Source organism: Sapajus apella, unplaced genomic scaffold (assembly GCF_009761245.1).
Source record: "Sapajus apella isolate SASKATOON/1434 unplaced genomic scaffold, GSC_monkey_1.0 scaffold21, whole genome shotgun sequence".
In the NCBI taxonomy this organism is placed as follows: domain Eukaryota; kingdom Metazoa; phylum Chordata; class Mammalia; order Primates; family Cebidae; genus Sapajus; species Sapajus apella.
The window spans coordinates 18,960,131-18,976,387 of record NW_022436961.1 but is presented as its reverse complement, the minus strand read 5'-3'; the positions used below and the strand labels follow the sequence as shown (position 1 = coordinate 18,976,387).

At 36.6% G+C, this 16,257-nt stretch overlaps 1 long non-coding RNA gene across 1 annotated transcript; it reads left to right on the top strand.

Annotated features, from left to right (window-relative positions):
• The first annotated feature begins 1,906 nt into the window (after nucleotides 1–1,906).
• Nucleotides 1,907–15,388, top strand: LOC116558227. The gene is made up of 3 exons (XR_004271911.1): nucleotides 1,907–2,064; nucleotides 7,495–7,504; nucleotides 15,372–15,388. It is a non-coding gene; the product is annotated as an uncharacterized LOC116558227 (long non-coding RNA).
• Nucleotides 15,389–16,257: the final 869 nt, after the last annotated feature.

Below are 16,257 nucleotides of genomic sequence, written 5' to 3'. Positions count from 1 at the left end.
CTGGGCTATGGAGCAAGACTCCCTGTACTGGCATACTGATGGGAATTACTTAGTTGAAAGAGTTACACAATATTAAACAGATGAACAAATGACCCACAGCCTGAGAGGATTTGTTGAGCTTTCTAGCTGCCATCATTTGAGAGAGCTCTAGAACCACTACTTCCAAATTGTCAAATAGAGCTAAGGGGTAGAACTCCCATAGGGTGTGGCTTAAAGATTCCCCTGTAACCACTCATTTGCCCATACTCTCTAATGTCATCTGATATACTAGATGACACAGGGACCACTCCACTAATAAGCAAAGCATTTACAATTACAGTGCTGAGAAAATGAACACTCTCCTTCTGTGTTCTGTGTCTGCCATTACCTCAAGAACCATCCATTATAAATCAGACCACTGTTGAACTGTGTTTCAATACTCATCTTTCAAGTCTCAGATGAGAGACAGTGTATTTTGGCACTTTTCTCTGGAGCAGAAGAGCTTGGAGATGAATTAATGTGCTGTGTTCTTCCATTTATCCAATACTGATTCAATAAATACTTATTAAACACAACTTTAGGTTCACAGGGAACTTTGCAATCCCTAACTTACAGTAGGTTCTTCAAGAAAATTAATAAAATAAATAATGAATTAATAATTTATTCATACCTCATTCATAATTACTCTAATAGAATGAGTAGTCAGAATTGTATTTTGTGGTACTTATTTTTACAGAGTACATTTTTTTTCTTTTTTAATGGTTGATTTTTTAAATTGTACTTTAGGTTCTGGGGTACATGTGCAGATCACGCAGGATTGTTGCCTAGGTACATACATGGCAATGTGGCTTGCTGCCTCCATCCCCCATCACCTATATCTGGCATTTCTCCCCATATTATCCCTCCTCAACCTCCCCACTTCCCGATGCCCCTCCCCTAGCCCCCCAACAGACCCCATTGTATGATGCTCCTCATCCCTGTGTCCATGTGTTCTCATTGTTCAACAGCTGCCTATGAGTGAGAACATGCTGTGTTTGGTTTTCTGTTCTTGTGTCAGTTTGCTGAGCATGATGGTATCCAAATTCATCCATGTCCCTACAAAGGACACAAACCCATAGTTTTTTATGGCTGCATAGTATTCCATGGTGTATATGTGTCACATTTTCCCTGTCCAGTCAATCACTGATGGGTATTTGGGTTGGTTCCAGGTCTTTGCTATTATAAACAGTTCCACAATGAACATACATGTGGATGTGTCTTTATAATAGAATGATTTATAATCCTTTGGGTGTAAACCCAGTAATGGGATTGCTGGGTCAAATGGAATTTCTATCTCAAAGTCCTTGAAGAATCACCACACTGTCTTCCACAATGGTTAAACTAATTTACACTCCCACCAATAGTGTAAAAGTATTTCTGTTTCTCCACATCCTTTCCAGCGCCTGTTGTCTCCTGATATTTTAAAGATTGCCATTCTAACTGGCATGAGATGGCATCCCAAGGTGGTTTTGATTTGCATTTCTCTATTGACCAGCGATGATGAGCATTTTTTCATGTTTGTTGACCTCATATATGTCTTTTTTTGAAAAGTGTCTGTTCATGTCCTTCACCCACTTTTGAATGGGTTTTTTGTTTTTTTCTTGTAAATCTATTTTAGTTCTTTGTAGATTCTGGATATTATCCGTTTGTCAGATAGGTAGATTGCAAAAATTTATTCCCATTCTGTTGGTTGCTGGTTCACTGTAATGATTGTTTCTTTTGCTGTACAGAAGCTCTAGAGTTTAATTAAATCCCATTTGTCTATTTTGGCTTTTGTTGCCAATGCTTTTGGTGTTTTAGTCATGAAGTACTTGCCTACGCCTATGTCCTGAATGGTTTTGCCTAGGTTTTCTTCTAGGGTTTTTATGGTGTTAGGTCTTATGTTTAAGCCTTTAATCCATCTGGAGTTAATCTTAGTGTACGGTGTCAGGAAGGGGTCCAGTTTCTGCTTTCTGCACATGACTAGCCAGTTTTCCCAACACCATTTATTAAACAGCGAATCCTTTTCTATTGCATGTTTTTATCAGGTTTATGAAAGATCATATGGTTCTTTGACAAACCATACATTTGTGTGGCATTGCCTCCAAGGCCTCTGTTCTGTTGCATTGGTCTATGTCTCTGTTTTGGTACCAGTACCATGCTGTTTTGATTACTGTAGCCTTGCAGTATAGTTTGAAGTCAGGTAGCATGATGCCTCCAGCTTTGTTCTTTTTGCTTAGGATTGTCTTGACTATGTGGGCTCTCTTTTGGTTCCATATGAAGTTTAAGGTGGTTTTTTCCAGCTCTGTGAAGAAGGTCATTGGTAGCTTGATGGGGATAGCATTGAATGTATAAATTACTTTGGGCAGTATGGCTTTTTTCATGGTATTGATTCTTCCTAACCATGAGCATGGAATGTTTCTCCGTCTGTTGGTGTCCTCTCTTACTTCATTGAGCAGTGGTTTGTAGTTCTCCTTGAAGAGGTCCTTTACATCCTTTGTTAGTTGTATTCCTAGGTATTTTATTCTCTTTGTAGCAGTTGTGAATGGGAGTTTGCTCATGATTTGGCTCTCTGTTAGTCTGTTATTGGTATACAGGAATGCTTGTGATTTCTGTGCACTGATTTTTGTATCCTGAGACTTTGCCGAAGTTGCTTATCAGCTTAAGGAGGTTTTGGGCTGAGACAATGGGGTCTTCAAAATACACCATCATGTCATCTGCAAAGAGACAGTTCAATTTCCTCCATTCCAGATTGAATATCATTTATTTCTTTTTCTTGCCTGATTGCTCTGGCTAGAACTTCCAATACTATATTGAATAGGAGTGGTGAGAGAGGCATCCGTGTCTAGTGCTAATTTTTAAAGGGAATGCTTCCAGTTTTTGCCCATTCAGTGTGATATTGGGTGTGGGTTTGCCATAAATAGCTTTTATTATTTTGAGATACATTCCATTAGATACTTAGTTTATTGAGAGATTTTAGCTTAAAGGCTCTTGAATTTTGTCGAAGGCCTTCTCTGCATCTATTGAGATAATCATGTGATTTTGTCTTTGATTCTGTTTATGTGGTGGATTACATTTATAGACTTGTGTATGTTGAACTAGCCTTGCATCCCCAGGATGAAGCCTACTTGATTGTGATGGATAAGGTTTTTGATGTGCTGTTGCATTTGGTTTGCCAGTATTTTATTTAAGATTTTTGCATCTATGTTCATCGTGGATATTGGCCTGAAGTTTTCTTTTTTTGTTTAGTCTTTGCTGGGTTTTGATATCAGGATGATGTTGGTCTCATAAAATGCTTTGGGAAGGATTCCCTCTTTTTTGATTGTTTGGAATAGTTTCAGAAGGAGTAGTACCAGCTCTTCTTTGTATGTCTGGTAGAATTTGGCTGTGAACCCACCTGGGTTTTTTTTTTTTTTCCTTTGGATGGTAAGCTATTAATTGCTGTCTCAACTTCAGCCTTGGTTATTGATCTATTCTGGGTTTTGACTTCTTCCTGGTTTAGGCTTGGGAGGATGCAAGTGTCCAGGAATTTATCTATTTCTTCCAGGTTTACTGGTTTATGTGCATCGAGTTGTTTGTAGTAATCTCTGATTGTAGTTTTTATTTCTGTGCAATTGGTGGTGATATCCCCATTATCATTTTTATTGCATCTATTTGATTCTTCTCTCTTTTCTTTTTTGTTAATCTGGCTAGTGGTCTGTCTATTTTGTTGATCTTTCAAGAAAAAAACCAGCTCCTGGATTTGTTGATTTTTTGAAGGGTTTTTTGTGTCTCTCTCCTTCAGTTCTGCTCTGATCTTAGTTATTTCTTGTCTTCTGCTAGCTTTTGAGTTTTTTTATCTTGCTCTAGCTCTTTCCATTTTGATGACAGGGTGTCAATTTTAGATCTTTCCTCTCTTCTCATGTGGGCATTTATTGCTATAAACTTCCCTCTAGACACTGCTTTAAATATATGCCAAAGATTCTTATACATTGTTTCATCATTCTTACTGGTTTTGAAGAACATCTTTATTTCTGCCTTCATTTCATTGTTTATCCAGTTGACTTTCAGGAGCCAGTTGTTCAGTGTCCATGAAGTTGTACAGTTCTCAGTTGCCGCCTTAATCCTGAGTTCTAATTTGATTGCACTGTGGTCTGAGAGACTAATTGTTATTATATCGGTTCTTTTGCATTTACTGAGGAGTGATTTACTTCCAAATATGTGGTCAGTTTTAGAGTAGGTGTGATGTGGTGCTGAGAAGAATGTATATTCTGTGGATATGGGGTGGAGGGTTCTGTAGATATCTATTAGGTTTACTTGGTCCAGATCTGAGTTCAAGTCCTGGATATTCTTGTTAATTTTCTGTCTCCTTGATCTGTCTAATATTGACGGTGGAGTGTTAAAGTCTCCCACTATTATTGTGTGGGAGTCTAAGTTTCTTTGTAGGTCATTAAGACTTGCTTTATGTATCTGGGTGCTCCTGTATTGGGTATATATATATAATGATTGTTAGCTCTTCTTATTGTATTGACCCCTTTACCGTTATGTAATTCTCTTCTTTATTTCTTTTGATCTTTGTAGGTCTAAAGTCCATTTTATCAAGGACTAGAATTGCAGCTCCTACTTTTCTTTGCTCTCTATTTGCTTGGTAAATCTTCCTCCATCCCTTTATTTTGAGCCTACATGTGCCCTTTCATATGAGATGGATCTTGACTTTTTATCCAGTTTACCAGTCTGTGTCTTTTAATTGGGGCATTTAGCACATTCACATTTAAGGTTAATATTGTTATGTGTGAATTTGGTCCTGCTGTTTTGATGCTAGCTGGTTGTTTTGCCCGTTGATTGATGCAGTTTCTTCATTGTGTTGATGGTCTTTACCATTTGGTACGTTTTTGGAGTGGCTGGTACTGGTTGTTCCTTTCCATGTTTAGTGCTTCTTTCAGGAGCTCTTGTAAAGCAGGGCTGGTGGTGACGAAATCTATCAGCAATTGCTTGTCCATAAAGTAGTTTCTTTCTCCTTCGCGTATGAAGCTTAGTTTGGCTGGATATGAAATTCTAGGTTGAAAGTTCTTTTCTTTAAGGATGTTGAATATTGGCCCACACTCTCTTCTGGCTTGTGGGGTTTCTGCTGAGAGTTCCACTGTGAGTCGGTTCAGCTTCCCTTTGTGGGTAACCCAAACTTTCTCTCTGGCTGCCCTTAGCATTTTTTTCCTTCATTTCAACCCTGGTAAATCTGATGATTATGTGCCTTGGGGTTGGTCTTCTCGTGGAATATCTTTGTGGTGTTCTCTGATTTTCCTGGACTTGAATATTGGCCTGCCTTGCTAGGTTGGGGAAGTTTTCCTGGATAATATCCTGTAGAGCGTTTTCCATCTTGGATTCATTCTCTCCGCCACATTCAGTTACACTTATCAAATGTAGATTAGGTCTTTTCACATAATCCCATATTTCTTGGAGGCTTCATTCATTTCTTTTCACTCTTTCTCTCATCTTGCCTTCTCATTTTGTTTCATTGAGTTGATCTTCTATCTCTGATATCCTTTTTCTCCTTGGTCAATTCAGCTATTAAAACTTGTATATGCTTCACGAGGTTCTCGTGTTGTGTTTTTCAGCTCCATCAAGTCATTTGTATTCTTCTCTAAGCTGTTTATTCTATTTAGCATTTCATGTAACCTTTTTTCAAGGTTCTTAGTTTCTTTGCATTGGGTTAACACATGTTCTTTTAGCTCAGAGAAGTTTGTTATTACCTACCTTTTGAAGCCTGTTTCTGTCAATTCATCAGACTCATTCTCCATCCAGCTTTGTTCCCTTGCTGGTGAGGAGTTGTTATCCCTTGGAGGAGGAGAGGCATTCTGGGTTTTGGTGTTTTCATCATTTTTGCACTGGTTTCTTCCTATCTTCATGGGTTTATTTACCTGTGGTCTTTGTAGTTGGTGACTTTCAGATGGGGTCTCTGAGTAGAGGTTCTTTTTGTTGATGTTGAAGCTGTTTCTTTCTGTTTTTTAGTTTTCTTTTTAACAGTCAGGCCCCTCTGCTGCAGGACTGCTGGAGGTCCACTCTAGACCCTGATTGCCTGAGGATCTCCCACAGGGGCTACAGAACAGTAAGGATTGCTGCCAATTTCTTCTTCTATCTTTGAAGTATACCCTTCAGATGTCAGCCTGAGCTCTCCTTTATGAGGTATTTGAGGGTTTGGGAGCTGTTTGATGAGACAGTCTGTCCCATATAGGAGCTCAAGTGCTATGCTGTGAGCTCCTTTGTTCTATTTGGAGCTGCTGGGCAGGTACATTTAAGTCTGTTGCAGCAGAACTCATAACCACCTCTTTTCCCAGGTTCTCTTTCCTGGGAAGGTAGGGCTTTATTTATAAGTTCCTGACGTGCTGCTGCCTTTTTTCAAAGATTCCCTGACCAGCAAGGAGGTAGTCTATTCACAGTCCATCAGCAGAGGCATTTCTGAGCTGCCACAGCTCTGCCCAGCTGCTGTGTAAACTTCCTTGTAGATTTGTTTACGGAATACAGTTAGAACTACCTCTGTAATGGTGGTCTGCCTCAGAAATGCCCGACTGCGTCGGTATCAGCGAACTGCCTCAGTAATGGCTAATTGCCTCTGTAATGGTGGACTGCCTCGGTAGTGGTGAACTGCCTCAGTAATGGCAGACACCCTTCCCCCCACCAAGCTGGACTATACCATGTCCAGCTGCACTTGCTGCGAAACTCTGAATCCAGAGCATTTCAGATTGCTGATCTTTGTGGGGATGGTACCCCCCAAGCCAGATCACCTGGCTCCCTGTTTCAGCCCCCTCTTTTTCAGATGAGTGGGTGGCTCTGTCTCCCAGGCATTCCAGGTGCCAGTTGAAATGGCTGCCCAAATTTGTGTGGGTTTTTGTGTGGAAACCTGCTGCTCTGGCAGCCATGCTGGAAATTCATGGTGCTTTTCAGTCCAGGAATCTCCTGGTCTGTGGGCAGTAAAAACTTGTTTAGAAATGCAGTGATCACTCACCCTCTGCATTGTTCTCGCTTGGAACTGCACTCCAGAACTGTTCCTATTCAGTCATCTTGGCCAGAGTACATTGTTTTATTCTTGAACTTTGATATTAATATGTGGCAAGGTTTTCTCATGCTTGCTCATTTTTCAAAAATTATACCCTTTATAATACATTGAATCTGTTGTGCACTTATGTGAACCTTTAAAATACCATCTTTATTAAGGAATTCTTAAATGCATTCTTTTATGCAGCAAGTTAATTTTCCCCTAAACCCACATGATGTGCCACATAAGCAGCATGTAAAAATAATCCTCAGCTGGGCATGGTGGCTCATGCCTATAATCCCAGAACTTTGGGAGGCCAAATTGGGTTGATGACTTGAGGTCAGGAGTTCAAAACCAGCATGGTCAACATGATGAAACTCCATCTTTACTAAAAATACAAAAATTAGCTGGGTATGGTGGTGCATGCCTATAATCCCAGCTACTTGGGAGGCTGAGGCAAGAAAATTGCTTGAACCCAGGAGGCAGAGGTTGCAGAGAGTCAAGATTGTGGCAATAAGAAAAGCAAATCCAGAGGAAAAGAGTAAAATGCAAGAAGCAGGTGTGAGAGATAATACCATGTAAATGTAAACCAGTTGCTGTAAAATATAGAGTGTGTAAAATGTCATATAAAATATATTTATATTCTACTTGTTTTGTTGTTTCTATTAAAAATGATATGACTTAAAATTTTATACAAACATTACAAGAAGGAAATGGCAAATACATCACTAAAGAATATCCATATCTTATGTAGCAATATGATAGTGATACCAAAAATAGAAATTTTCTTTAAAAATACAGTATTAAACATTAACAGTTATTGCTAAAATAAGAAAAATGCAATGTACAATTTCCAAATCAAGAAAGTGCAATAAGGGACAATTTAGAAAAAACTATTAATCCTTTTTCTTCCACTATTCATCCCTTTCCTTGAGTCCAGTTCTTCACTTCACATCACTTTAAGGCTCCAAGAACTGGAGATGAGTGGAGAGGTGCTATAGTCTGAATGCTGGCGTCCCCTCAAAATTCATATGTGAAAACCCATCCTGTAAGGTGGTGTGATTAACAGGTGGGGCTTTGGGGAGGTGGTTAGGTTATGAGGATAGAGCCCTTCTGAATGGAATTGGCACCTTTAGATCTGAAGGAGATTAGTTGTCCCTTTACCATGTTGAAGACACAGCTAGAAGGCTCTGTCTCTGAAGCAGAGAGCTCTCACCAAACACTGAATCTGCAGGCACCTTAATCTTCCCAGTCTCTATACCTGTGAGCAATAAATTTATCCTTTTATAAATTATCCAATCTAAGGTATTTTGTTACAACAACCTGAATGAACTAAGACCCAAGATGGGGTGAAAGGCAGAATCCATTCTTGTGGTTGTAATGTTATTAATATTTGTGTTTAAAACCAGAAATAAAAATAAAATAAATTTAAAATAGTCGATGTGAAATTCCAGAGTCCACTTTAAATGTTTGCCTAGCACGGCAATTGGTTTATAAAGGAGTAGGCACAGTGTATAAGAAATTCTCAGAAAGGAAGAAAAAGTCTGGAACAAACAGATATGAGAACAGAAACTGGAGCTTGACAATTGTATGACATCAAGGTAGACTGGGGATAGTGCAACTTCAGAAGCTAGGGAATTAAAACCTGACTTTTCTCTTTTAACCTATGTTCACACATCTGCAAAATGTTGAGCAAATGCCATAGTGGTATCATGGGAAGCTGTCAATATTGATATAGCCTATGGATAAAGGGAACTCACAATTTAAAAACAGACTAAGCAAACCAACTTCACTACGTCAAAGAATTCCAATTACGATCATTTTTGAGAACTGCCCCATGTGAATATCTATTTGTCATGCCTTTCACTAAGATTATCATCAAATCTACATCTTTTAATTTAATTATAATTTGTTTTATTTTTTTTAAGTCACGGTCTTTTTTAGTTTCTTGGTCGTGCTATCTCATATCATAACTTATAAAATGATACTATCTTGCTGGAGAGTTCAGTCAATCAGAGCAATGTGTTTAATTAAAGTTTTCTTTCTATCATTCTGTCTTGTGTTTTAGAAGAAAAATCTATAGAATTTTTTCTTCATGTAGATTTTTATTATATCTTAATTACTGCTGTATTTTCACAATATGCACAGACTGTTACCTGGATAAAAAAAAAGCACTAAAGCATCTTCTAAAATCACCTACTTTAAATATAGTCAGTCCTCCCTTTCATGGTAGTATGAGACAATAAAATAATCCTGAAAGTTGAACATGTGATAAGTAAACTTGGTCAATAAAAAATGGCAATTGTCCTATTAGCTTTAAAATGTTTTGTTCAAACATTAAAAATTATTTTACTCTCCACTATAAATATATACAAAAGTTTAAAAAATGGTAGTTTAATACACTGAAATTTAAAACATTAGAAACTGAGGACTTAAATGATTTATTTGTTTGTTTCTAAAGTAGGAATCATTTGAAAGTGTTCTCATTGTATAATTTATAGTATAGAGAAAGGCTTTTATCATGTTTGGCAATTTGTCTTACTCATTGCTAAGTCTACTTTAAACATTGGTTCCTTTTGCCTTGAAGTTGTGAAATATCCCTCAGAGTTTCTTTAATGTGAAATTTTGTCAGCATCAATTTCTCTCGAATGTCTTAATTGCCAGGACAACAAGACAAGAGAAACGAATTAAAGGGTATTCAAATAGGATCATGTCAACTGCCTATTTGACATGATCCTATATCTAGAAAACCCCATCATCTCAGCCCTAAAGCATCTTAAGCTGATAAGCAACGTCAGCACATTCTCAAATTACAAAATCATTATGAAAAACTTGCTAGCATTCCTATACACCAACCACAGTCAAGCTGAGATCCAAATCATGAGTTAGTTTCCATTCACAATTGCGACAAAAAGAATAAAATACCTAGGAATACAGCTAACAAGGGAAGTGAAGGACTTCTACAAGAGAACTACAAACCACTGCTCAAAGAAATCCTAGATGACATAAAGAAATAGAAAAACATTCCATGCTTATGGATAGGAAGAATCAATATTGTGAAAATGTCCATACTGACCAAAGCAATCTACAGATTCATTTATTCCCTTTAAACTACCGTTGACATTCTTCACAGAACTAGAAAGAATCATTTTAAAATTCATATGGAACCAAAAAAGAGCTCGAATAATAAAGGCAATTCTAACCAAAAAGAATAAAGCTGGAGACATTATAATACCTGACATCAAACTATTCTACAGGACTATGGTAACCAAAACAGCATGGTATTGGTACAAGCACAGACACATAGACCAATGGAACAGAATACAGAACACAGAAATAAGACCACATATCTACAGCTATTTGGTCTTCAAGAAACCTGACAAAAACAAGCAATGGGGAAAACACCTGTTTAATAAATGATGCTGTGATTACTGGCTAGCCATATGTAGAAAATTGAAATTGGGTCCATTTCTTACATCATGTACAAAAATTAAATGGATTAAAGACTTAAATTTAAAACTCAAAACTATAAAAACCCTAGAAAAAACCTAGGCAATACCATTCAGGAAATAGATACGGTCAAAGATTTCATAAGGAAGACTCCAAAACCAGTTGCAATAAAAAGAAAAATTTGACAAATGGGATCTAATTAAACTAAGGAACTTCTGCACAGCAAAATAAACTATCATCAGAGTGCACAGACAACCTACAGAATGGGAAAAAAATTTTGCAAACTATGCATCTGACAAAGGTCTAATATCCAGCATCTGTGAGGAACTTAAGAAAAAAAAAAACATTAGAAATCAAACAACTCCATTAAAGAGTGTACAAAGAACATGAGTGGACACTTCTCAAAAGAAGACATATGTGTAGCCAACAATCATACACACACAAAAAAGCTCAGCATCACTGATCGTTAGAGAAATACAAATCAAAACCACAATGAGATGCTATCTGACACCATTCAGAATAGCTATTACTAAAAAGTTAAAAAAAATTACAGATGCTGGAAAGTTGCTGAGAAAAAGGAATGCTTTTACACTGTTGGTGGGAGTGTAAATTAGTTAAACCATTGTAGAAGACACTCTGGCAATTCCTCAAAGACCTTGAGACAGATATAACATTTGATCCAAAGATCCATAACTGAGTATATACCAAAAAATATATAAATTGTTCAGTTATAAAGACATATGCACACATGTTTATTACAACACATTCACAGTAGCAAAGACATAAAATCAACCTAAATGCCCTTTAATGATAGAATGGATAAAATAAATGTTGTACACATACACCGTGGAATACTATGCAGCCATAAAAAAGAGATCATGCTCTTTGTAGGGACTTGGATGGAGCTGGAGGACATTATCCTTAGCAAACTAAAGCAGGAACAGAAAACCAAATGCCGCATGTTCTCACTTATAAGTGTGAACTAAATGATGAGTTTAGAACTCAGGGACACATAGAGGGAAATAACACACTGGAACCTATTGAAGGGTGGAGGGTGAGAGAAGAGAAAGGATCAGGAAAAATAACTAGTGGATATTAGGCTTAATACCTGGGTGGTGAAATGATCTGTACAACAAACCCCAGGAGACACAAGTTTACCTACGTAACACACTTACAGATGTACCCATGAAATTAAAGAAAAACCAATAAGGACAAACTTATAGAGACATAAAATTGATTATTGGTTGCTGGGAACAAAGTGGGAATGAGAATTGACTGTAAACCAGCAGTGAGAGTCACAGAGAGTTAGCAGAAATGTTCTAAAATTAGATTGTGGTGATGGTTGCACAATGCTATAAATTTATTAAAAATCAGATAAATAAAATAGATGAATTTTCTAGTATGTAATTTATTATATCTAATAAGTCTGGATTTTTTTTAAAGTATATGATGAGAGAAACTGGAGTGTGAATATAAAGACTGCTTTTAAAGAATTATGGTTGTAAAAGCAAATAGAGAAATAAGTGATTTGTAGAATTTATATTATCAGTGGTATAGTTTTTTGTTTTGTTTTATTTAATGATGAGAATTTTTACAAGTTTTACCTTATGTCCCCTTCATTTAGGGCATTTTGTAGGGGGCAAAGGTATTTTTCTAATTATACATATCTCAGGTTCTTGAATTTCTACCTTTGGAAAGTTTCTATCTCCTTTAAATCCCAGTAACAATTAGGAAGAGTATAAAAATCACTGAGTCACAGGAATTTCACTGAGGACTCTGAAGACACTGCTTTACTGTTGTTTTAGCATTGAAGGGAAAGTGGAAAAATTTGCTTTTTCCCTCTTTAATACATGACTTGATTTTTCAACTGGGTATCCTGTAGGATTGCTACTTTTGTAGTTAATTACCATTACCAGTAACTAACTATACGGATGTTCATTGACATTCATTTTTTATTCAATACTTCCTCTAGAAAATGAACACTTACAAACAATAGATTCCTATTTTTAATTTCAAAATACTGAATGTTTTGGCCACTTGATTTGCTCTATTGTTTTACTTTACAGGGATACTAATTATCTGCATGTTGTATATAGTTTTAACTCCTTGCTGTTCACTCATTTATTTTGACCATATTCTCCTCCCTGTGCTTAATTGTGCTATCTGTGAAATGTGTTCGTATTTCTCCTCTTGTAGAGAATAGCCTTGATTTTTAAAATCATTTTCTTACTGATTTATGGCAGATTACTGTTTCTTGTTTTAAACGACTCTCCTCTTTGAGGTTTTGTGTCTCTTGTTTCAGCTTTTGTTTCAGCTAACAGGTTTTCTTTAATTTCTTTGATTTGTTGTAGTAAAGCTTATTCGTAGTATTCACCCATTTTTTATGAATATCTTTCATGTTCATCTGCCATTTGTTTCCATGGTTCTATTAGTGCTGTTTCTTGTCCTTACATGCATCCATGTTGAACACCTTCCAGATATGACTTATCATTGAATGGGGGATTAAATATTCCTTAAAGGATGGAATGAAGAAGGGGTCAGGATTGTGAAGTACCCTTTACATCTCACATGCTTTACTCCATGCTCTCTAAATTTCACTCTAACAACAATCAGTTTTAGGTATTCCATTGCAGCAGTCTAGTTTTTCTAAACCTTTTTGGCTTTAAGTAAAGCTCTGTCTTTCCATGTGTTTTAGTCCATTTTCTTTTACTATAAGAGAATATCACCAACTGGCTAATTTATAAACAATAGAAATGCATTTGGCTCACAGCTCTGGAGCTGGGAAGTCCAACAGCATGGTGCTGACATCTGGCGACAGTCTTTCCACAGCAGAGGTATCACATGGCAAGACAGCATGTGAGAGACAAAAAGAAAATGGGGGCTGAATTTCCATGATAACAGCATTAATTCATTCATGCAGATAGAGCCTTCATAACCTAAGTACCTCTTAAAGTCGCTACCTGTTAACAATGGTGCAACGGTAATTAAATTTCAGTGAGAGTTCTGGAGAAGACATTCAAATCACAGAATTATATTTATTATTTTTATTTTTCATTTAATTTTTTTTTTAATTGAGAAAGTCCTCTGTGTCACCTAGGCTGGAGTGCAGAAGCATGATCATAGCTGACTGCAGCCTTCAACTCCTGGGCTCAAGCAATCCTCGTGCCTCAGCCTTCCAAGCAGGTGAAACTATAGGTGTATATCATCATACCTGGCTGATTTATTTTTTATTTTTAGTGGAAATCAGGACTTGATATGTTGCTCAGGTTATTGTTTAATATTTTTATTCCTCACAAGATCGGGGTGACTATGTTGTTTATATTATAGTTTTTGTCCCATAGTCTCCACCATATCATTCCAGCAGCCGGCTTTATGTTAAAATTATTCCTCTTTGTTTCTCATGTTTCTAGCTAGTAACACAAAACAAAGATCTAACATACAGCAAGCAACATAACTACTCAGCCAGACTCTTTCCAAGTAAGGGAACTCTGATCGAGCTCATGATATGATGTCTATTTTGGGGTAACTTTCTGAGTTAGTATCTGTGTATGATTCTCTTCATCAAGGAAAAATTTTACCAAAATTCACAATCCTGTCTTTGGAGATTGTAATTAGAAGTTATGATTGCTCTCTTATTTTGTCAGTGGTGTAGTCATCCTTTTTAAAAATTGTTTTAATTGATTTTAGAAAGGAGAGAGATAACTTTTTCCACCACTTTATATTTGAAATACTTAAACTAAGTTTCATAAATGTTAAATTTAAAATAATTTCAGGAAATTGAAAGGTGAAAATATCCAGAAAAAATGAATGTATGTGTGAATTTCAACTTACACTGTCAAAGTACTGTGTGGATTCTGGATCAAGAGACAAGAATCAGGGCTTCTTTTATAGAAATGCTTCTAAGAATCATGAAATCCTTGAACTTGCATAGGCAGAGAAGATTTTGTGAAAAGTAAAGCAAAAAATAAACCAAGAAATAGATAGTGAAATTGGCTGAAAAAAATGTTCAATGGTATGGTAGCTGAAACAGAAGTTAAAGGAGGAGAAATTTTTAATGAGTGATCTAAGGCTCACTGGTGACTTTAGAATATTTTCTCTGATGATGAGGATGAAGGCACATTGCAGTTGATTGAGAAATCATGTGGTAAGAATGGAAAGAAGAGAGTGTGAAATAGGTTGAGGAGAATGTCAAATAAAGAGAAATTTTAATTTTAAAATATTTATTTGCTTTTATTAAGATTTTTTTTTTCATAAACCAAGGAAAAAGTGCTGGAAGAACTAGAAAACTGAAAAAAAAAAAAAAAAAAAAAAAAAAAAAAAAAAGAAAAAGAACAGTTGATTGGAAAGACTTACGAAGCTACAGAAAGAGGCAGAATTCAGGACAGAGGGGATATGTTACTTATTTCTGAACAGCAGGGTTTGTAGGGATAAAGTTACCTTCTGGCATTAGTGGCAAGCCGGAAGAAAACATATCTAGATAAATGTTCATGTTGGAGTCAGTATCTAGAGGGAGATCAAGCTTCTTAACCTCATTTTTCTCAGGAAGGCATGAAATTTGATATTTTGCTGAGTATAAAGGAAAAGTGAAGTTTGGTTGGAGCTTCAGAAGACTACCAGAAAGCTTAGATTGGATCCTGAAGGGTTAAATAACAAGTTAAGAGATTGGCCCGTTAAGGTGCATCAGTCAAACTGAAAATAATAAATTTGGAGTGCAGCCCCAGCAGCCCTGGAGTAGAAACCAAAAGTTCATGTCACAGGTTTGATGAAAATTGGTGATTTGAAGGGCAGTCCATTCAAACAATAATGGAGTTTGGTGAAACTGTGAGTGATCAAGTAGTTCTAATTGTTTAACTTTGTCTCCTGGATAGTCAGGAAGAGTAGGAAGCAAAAATTTGGAGAAAATTTAAAGATCAAGTGTTGTATTGCCTCCAAAAGTAAAATAATTTATAACTGGTGTTAGGTAAACTTCTGACAAATTCTTTCTCAAAATTACAACTACTGAATATGAATGTATGTCCCATGTTGTCTGTCAAACATTTTTAAATGAAGATCTATCCTCTGAAATATTATAGGACCACATTTTAAAATTTTATGCATTTATGTCTAGAATGTGTATACTTGAGTGGTGTTTTTTTTTTTTAAATCACAGCAAGACAATTACTTATGAATAGTATTCCCAAATCAGAGGAATTCACATGGGAATTATAGTTCAGTTACAGATAGATGTCCCCAGTTTTTGCAAGACATCAGTGAAATGTGAAAAAAGCAATTTACAAGCTTTCAACCCTTTAGGACTCAAATGAGTACTCAAAATGTGATACTTAAACAAGAGGACAGCTGGATTACTTAGGTTTAAGAATAGTTAAGCCAGATGCATTGGTTCACGCTTCTATTCCCAGCACTTTGGGAGGCCAAGGTATGTGGATCGCTTGAGCCCAGGGGTGTGAGACCACCCAGAGCAACATAGGGAGACCCTATCTCTACAAAAAGTACAAAAATTAGCTGGATTGGGTGGAACCTGCCTTTAGTCCCAGCTATTTGGGAGGCTGAGGGAGAAGAATCACTTGAGCCCAAGAGGATGAGGCTGCAGCTAGCTGAGATAGCATTACTGTACTCCAGCCCGAGACACAGCAAGATCATGTTTAAAACATACATAAAAGAATAAGAGTAGTTGAGGGCAAAGATAACTAATCATGAGAAGAACGATTTATTTTATGTTGAATAAAGTTTTCACTTTTTTCAGTATTCCAAATTTGAAGTTTCTTTATCTTAAACAATGCTGACAGTCATGCTACTGTACT